The following is a 6,000-nucleotide window of genomic DNA, read 5'->3' as shown; positions in this document are numbered from 1 at the left end:
TTGGATCGGGACCAAAAAGTGCAAACAAGATAGGGCTGAAAAAGGCAGGTGTCCCTCCCCAAACTTACTGAGACCTTTTAGGAGAGAACTTGTATCACAATTGTAATAGGAGTATACAGTGAGTAAGGAAACTGTATCACTACCCAAAAAAAAAGAAGCTGTTTGCTGACTAGAACTGGTTTTGAACGTTTAACAACTCCCCAAGTGCTCGACTGACCACAAATCTGCCTCTTTAACAGCTTGATTAGATGTCTGCTGAGGCTTTGAGATGAATAAACAAGTCACGGAAAAGCAGAGACAGTGGGGAAAAAAATATCAAGCTGCTTTTCTATTGTTTATCCGAGTTGTTCATGTTTGATCAAGATACCGTCATTGCTTTGTGTTCCAGTCCTGCCTGGAGCCGTGGCCAAGAGCAGGACCTGGCTGTATGTGGTGCTGTACACACAAATAAAAACCAGCCTCTGCCCTGGAGAATTTACAAACGAAACAGATGGACTGCAGGGAAGCAGGAGGGTTTGTAATTCCCATTTTAAAGATGGGAGAAGCTGTAGGCAAGGTCAGGGATAAGTCGTGCAGGGAATGTGGTGTGCAGCCAGGGCTCTGACTGGAGTCCAGCAGCCCGTCCTTCCTGACTGGTTTTTCGGGTGGTGGCGGAGTGTCAGGGGAAAGCTGCCCTTCATAGTCTGGGAGACTGCAGAGGTGTTTGTGCCACCCTTTGCCATCCTCAAATCACCCCAGTTCTTACTGGCACATCCCTGAAAAGTTAGGAATGACGTTTTACTGTCCAGAGGATGATAGCTTATGGAATCACTAGTAGGTGTAAAATGCTGTGATCCTCAGTATTGACTTTGGTGATAATCTGAATCTGATAAGGAGAGGAAATACTGAAATGTATTCCCAGTTCTTTGTGCCTCATGGACACTGCTGTGCTAGGCAGAACATAAACATAATACCAGGAGACAGCCATGGCCTTAGTAAATCTACCTTAAATATGAATTTAGGAGGATCAAGGAGACAGCAGCATTTCAGTACCATGGAATCATGGAATGGTTTGGGCTGGGAAAGACCTTAAAGCCCTTCCAGTCCCACCCCCTGCCATGGGCAGGGACACCTTCCACTATCCCAGGTTGCTCCAAGCCCCGTCCAACCTGGCCTCAGACACTGCCAGGGATGGGGCAGCCACAGCTGCTCTGGGCACCCTGTGCCAGGGCCTCCCCACTCTTGGAGGGAAGAATTTGTTCCCAGTATCCAATTTAAACTTACTCTCTTCCAGTGTGAAGCCCTTGTCCTGTCACTCCAGGCCCTTGTCCAAACTTCCTCTCCAGTAGTGGAAACACAGCAGTGATGGTGTAACTCAACTCTTCCAGAGAGTTCACATGGATGATTCTCCAAAGGAAGAGGAATTGGTTTCCCAGCTATTTTTCTTGGGTTTCCTCTGAGTTTGGGAAAATTGCAGAAGAAATCACAAAGGTGCTGGTTTGCAAATGCAAATAGTGCGTGCACAATTTGGACTAAAGGTGGCTGGTTGTTGTGGTAGTGATGTGCCACAAGGTACAGTTGATGCTGCAGCTGAAAGGGAGAGGCTCATGGAGCTGGGCAACCCCTGATCTGTGAGTGACCTGCTGGGAAAACCCCATTTTCCAGCAAGTTCTGAACCAGCAAGGCACTGCTGACCCTTCTTTCGCCCCGAGCTGGCAGGGTTTGGTACTTACCCCATACCACACACACCCCACAGTAAGAAATAAACTTTGTCCTCCTCTCTCACCCCACTCCTGCCTTTGGAAGTAGGACTGGTGCAAATTTTGGCATGCCAGCTCTGTAGGCAGCTGGATGCAATGTGCACTGTGTCTGTACTGCTCCAAGAGTCCAGCCTATAGCCCACCCACAGTGAAATGCTTAACTGAGATTGAAACTAAATGGGAACATAGTTTATGGAAATTCAGCTGTGGATGGCCGTTCTCTCGTGCCTTCTGGCTGTCAGCACTTTGCTGTACAGCACCGCAGGCTGTTGGAGCTGGATTTTCCTCGTGGTGCTGAATACCCACCTCCTGGAGCTTATAAAGATGCTTAGAAAGTTGCTGGTGCCTAATAAATCACTCTTCATCTCTAGTCTTTATTGGTGGTGCTTGTAAAGCCTCCAGCTCTGGGTTAGGAGTGGATGCCCCTTCCTGGAAAAGGTCATGCCCTGATCAGTTCAAATTCAGTTCATAAATCATGCAAAGGAGTGTGTTTCTTTTTAGAGGTTTTAGAGGATATTCTTCCTCCCCCTCGGTGCTGCACTTGAAGTTGTTAGCAGTGATAAACAGCTAAACCCAAACCCATTACTGCTCCCATGAGCCCTGCATTCCCTGTGGATTTGGACTGAAGGACACAGACCTGTTGGAGCGAGTCCAGAGGAAGCACCAAGGTGATCAGAGGGATGGAGCAGCTCTGCTGGGAGGAAAGGCTGGGAGAACTGGCATTGTTCAGCCTGGAGAAGAGAAGGCTCTGGGGTGACCCAATTGTGGCCTTCCAGTGCCTGAAGGAGCCAACAGGAAAGATGGAGAGAGACTGTTTCCAAGGGATGGAGTGCCAGGACAAGGAGGAATGGCTTCCCAATGACAGAGGGCAGGGTTAGATGGGATATTGGGAAGGAATTCTTCCCAGGGTGCTGAGGCCCTGGCACAGGTTGTATTTGTAATTTCAATTAATTATCTGGAAGTAAACACAAGAAGCTGGCAGACAAATAACTGCTGTTTGGTGGGATGCTGTGTAAGCGAAAAAGAAAGTGGAGCAATGTGGATTTTTGTGCAGTCAAACGTGAAGTTCAGCATCCAGGTGCAACAAACACTGATAATACCTGGAGATGGCACAGCTTCAAGGATTATGGAACCCCAGGAACCGAAGGGATTTCTGCTAGCAGGGAGAGGCACAGCGAGAAGCAAGGCCTGGAGGCCAAAGCTTGAGCCATGCAGATGAGCAGTGAGGCACTGAATTACAGACTGGGATGAGCTGGTAAAGCCATGGGAGGATTTTCCAGCTCCTGACCTCTTAAATGGAAGTTACTGAGCTCCACCTGGGAGTGACTGGGTGAAATCAAATGACCTGTAACACTCATGGATTCAGATCAGATGATCCAACTGTGCTTGTTGGCCATAAATTCTCTGAAACTTTTAAGGCCACAGAGGTTGCCTCCAGAATTCCTGGTCTCTGTCCCATGGCTTAATCCAGTCTGAACTAAAGGCAGAGTGTTTTCAGCTCGAGGACCCTGCTCGTTAGACACTCCCTGAAGATGTCCCTGGCGGGCTCCTCAGGCAGAAGACAACCTATTTCTGTGCCTTTCCTTGCTGCTTTGTTCCTCAGCTCCTCCCCTTTGGACTGTTTTCCTTCGGTTTGTTTGAGGGAATGGCTGATGATGTGTGCTTCCCCCGCTCCTTTTTCCAGGCACGGGGCCCATTTTTTGTTTAATTTTCTCTGAAGATGACATGGTTCCATAGATAATCTGTCGAGAGATGGGGTATTTCATATGTCAATAAATACATCTTTGGATGATGGAGGGAAGCCTGGGGCTGGAGCTGCAGGAGTGTTAGTGGGATAGGAGTGGAGGTGCCCTGGAATGGCTGCATGGGAAAGCTCACATCGTCCTGCAGTTTGCACCACATCAGGCAGGACAGGGAAAGTCAGTTCCATGGGTTCTTTTAAGGTCTGAGAAATAATTCCTTTAAATCTTCGGGAGCATCCTAGCAGGCAACATGCTTGTGGGAGGCTCTAGTTTACTATCTGCAAAGTCATGGATTTTATATCCATATTAGGTATAAATAGAGGTAGGCAGGCAGATAGAGGCAAGGTCACTGTGACTCCTCCGAGCACCGGATGAGCCTACGATTATTTAACTGGAGCTTCAGATTTAACTCTTGTCGTGCACTGCAGCAGCCGCTGTTGCCAAAATTAAAACCTGAATGATGCAAAGTTGGTCTAACACGGATGTCTCAGCCTGTTCAGGAAAGCTGTGGTAAACTGAGAACTCCTGGCCACTTTCATTTCATTCCTCATCAGCTGCAGTAATAGTCTCAAAAATCCTAATCCTGCTCCAGGGCAGGAGGAGAGGGAGGCAATAAGCAGATTTCTCAGGGTCCCACATTTCTGATGTTATGAACCAGACCCTTTAAACTATGAAAATCACGTTATCACTTTAAGAAGTGTATTTGCATTTGTGTTTTGGAAGGTGGGAGGAGTGTGAGCTGAGGACTTTAATCTGTTAACAAATGCTTTTTTTTTTCTTGTTTCTCAGTCATCCTAATTCTCAAAAACGCTGACACTTGCTGTAGCAGGACTTTGAAAAACTGGCACTTTAAGGCTTCTGATTTTGGGTGCTTCTCTTCAAGGCCAGAGAGTTTGTGCATGAGGCTCTTCCTATGCAATATTGCTCTGTGAGTCACCCCGTTTCAGGCGGGTGCTGGTTTCCTTTCAGTAATGTGCAAAATGTTCCCTGCACACATGTGGATGTTCTAAGTTTGTCCTGCTGGTTGACAGTTTGGAGGAGCTTCGGTGCCAGAACTGTCTCTGAACACACACAAGCACCTATTGTAACGAGGCCTGAGCTTGGCCTTCAGGCAGTGCTGCAAGAAAAATAATTAATATAATAAGAGGTTATGAGTGATTGCAGCAGGGGGAAGTTGTGCAGCAGAGAATAAGATGGTTATCAGAGGGGATTTGACTGGTTGCAGTGGAGTTGGAGGAAGCTGGTTATTTTTGAAGTAGAAAGGCAAAAAAAGCTGTTTGACCTCATAGGGATGAGGGCACCTGCAAACGAAGGCCAGCAGCTTCTTCCCAGCCCTCCCTGCTCAGAACTGCCCCTGCACACACAAACTGAATGGGAGAAGGGTTTTGCATGACCTGAGTTGCTGGGGAAGCAAGGGAGGGAGGGATGGAGGGGCCTGGAGTGCCTGGGAGCGGGGAGCGGTTGGGCAAGGTGGAAAATGGAGCGATTAAACACACTTGGACTTGCTCAGGGATGGGAGGGGAACGTTTTTACTGCTGCCCCAGGGCCCCAAAACGCACTGGCACGGCGCTACAGAGAAACCACTAATCCCAGTGACCAAGGGGAGGGAACGGGACTTTCTCCCGCAGCCCCCCGTGGAAGGCGAGGCTGATGGGATTAGAGGAAACAGCTGGCTCGAGTCGTGCCCTGCGGGAGCTCGCATTCCCGGGGCCGGGGAGGAGAGGAGCACCCCGCTGCCGAGCCGCATTCCAGGTCATTTGCTGAGCCCAGATGTTTTCTAATGGGCTCTCTGATAAATCCTTTTCCTTCACTGCTGAGCACAGCCCCTGGCAGCCAGGTCTGTCCCCTGATCTTGCCTTTGCAGTCCAAGCCAGCCAGCCAGATTCCCACCGGGACTCGTTCCTTTCCGCTTTGCCTGCACGGAGGGATTCAGCACAGGGCTCAAATCCGGTGTCCCAAACCTGCGGCTGATGGAGGTTGCTGCTCCCAATTCCTCCCGTGGCTGAACCTTCCCCTCCAGCCTCTCCTCAGCTCCCTGCATGTTGTGAAGCCCAGTGAGTGCTCTGGGTGGGTTGCTCTGAAGGAGCAGTGAGGGGCTGTTGTACCCACGTGCTTTGGGGGAATCTGAGGAAGCAAGAATGGTGTTTGTAAGGACGGACTCACCCTTGGCCGGGCGTGCTGGAGCTGCACAGATGTGAGGGTTTGTGCTAGCAGCACAGGAGGATGTGGTCCTCACACCCTGCTACCACTGTCCCCTCCCTGCACCTACCTGAGGTGGAGATGGGAAATCATCCCTCAGCTTTTTTAGTAGTTAAATCTTTGTCTCCTGGCACTAGTACTGCTCCCTTCACCCAGGGTGTGTATGCCCTTACAAACAGCAGTTTGGGGTCCTGGTATCTTGGAGATGACTTCAGGCTTATTTAGGAACCAAAAACTTGGAGTTTAACCCCAGCAGGTCTGGTAAGAGAATCATAGAATGGAATCACAGAATGGTTTGGGTTGGAAGGGGCCTTAAAGAT

The sequence above is a fragment of the Coloeus monedula genome (assembly GCF_965178545.1).
Source record: "Coloeus monedula genome assembly, chromosome: 22".
Lineage (NCBI taxonomy): Eukaryota > Metazoa > Chordata > Aves > Passeriformes > Corvidae > Coloeus > Coloeus monedula.
The sequence above is the reverse complement of the archived record's forward strand: the minus strand, read 5'-3'. Positions refer to the sequence as shown.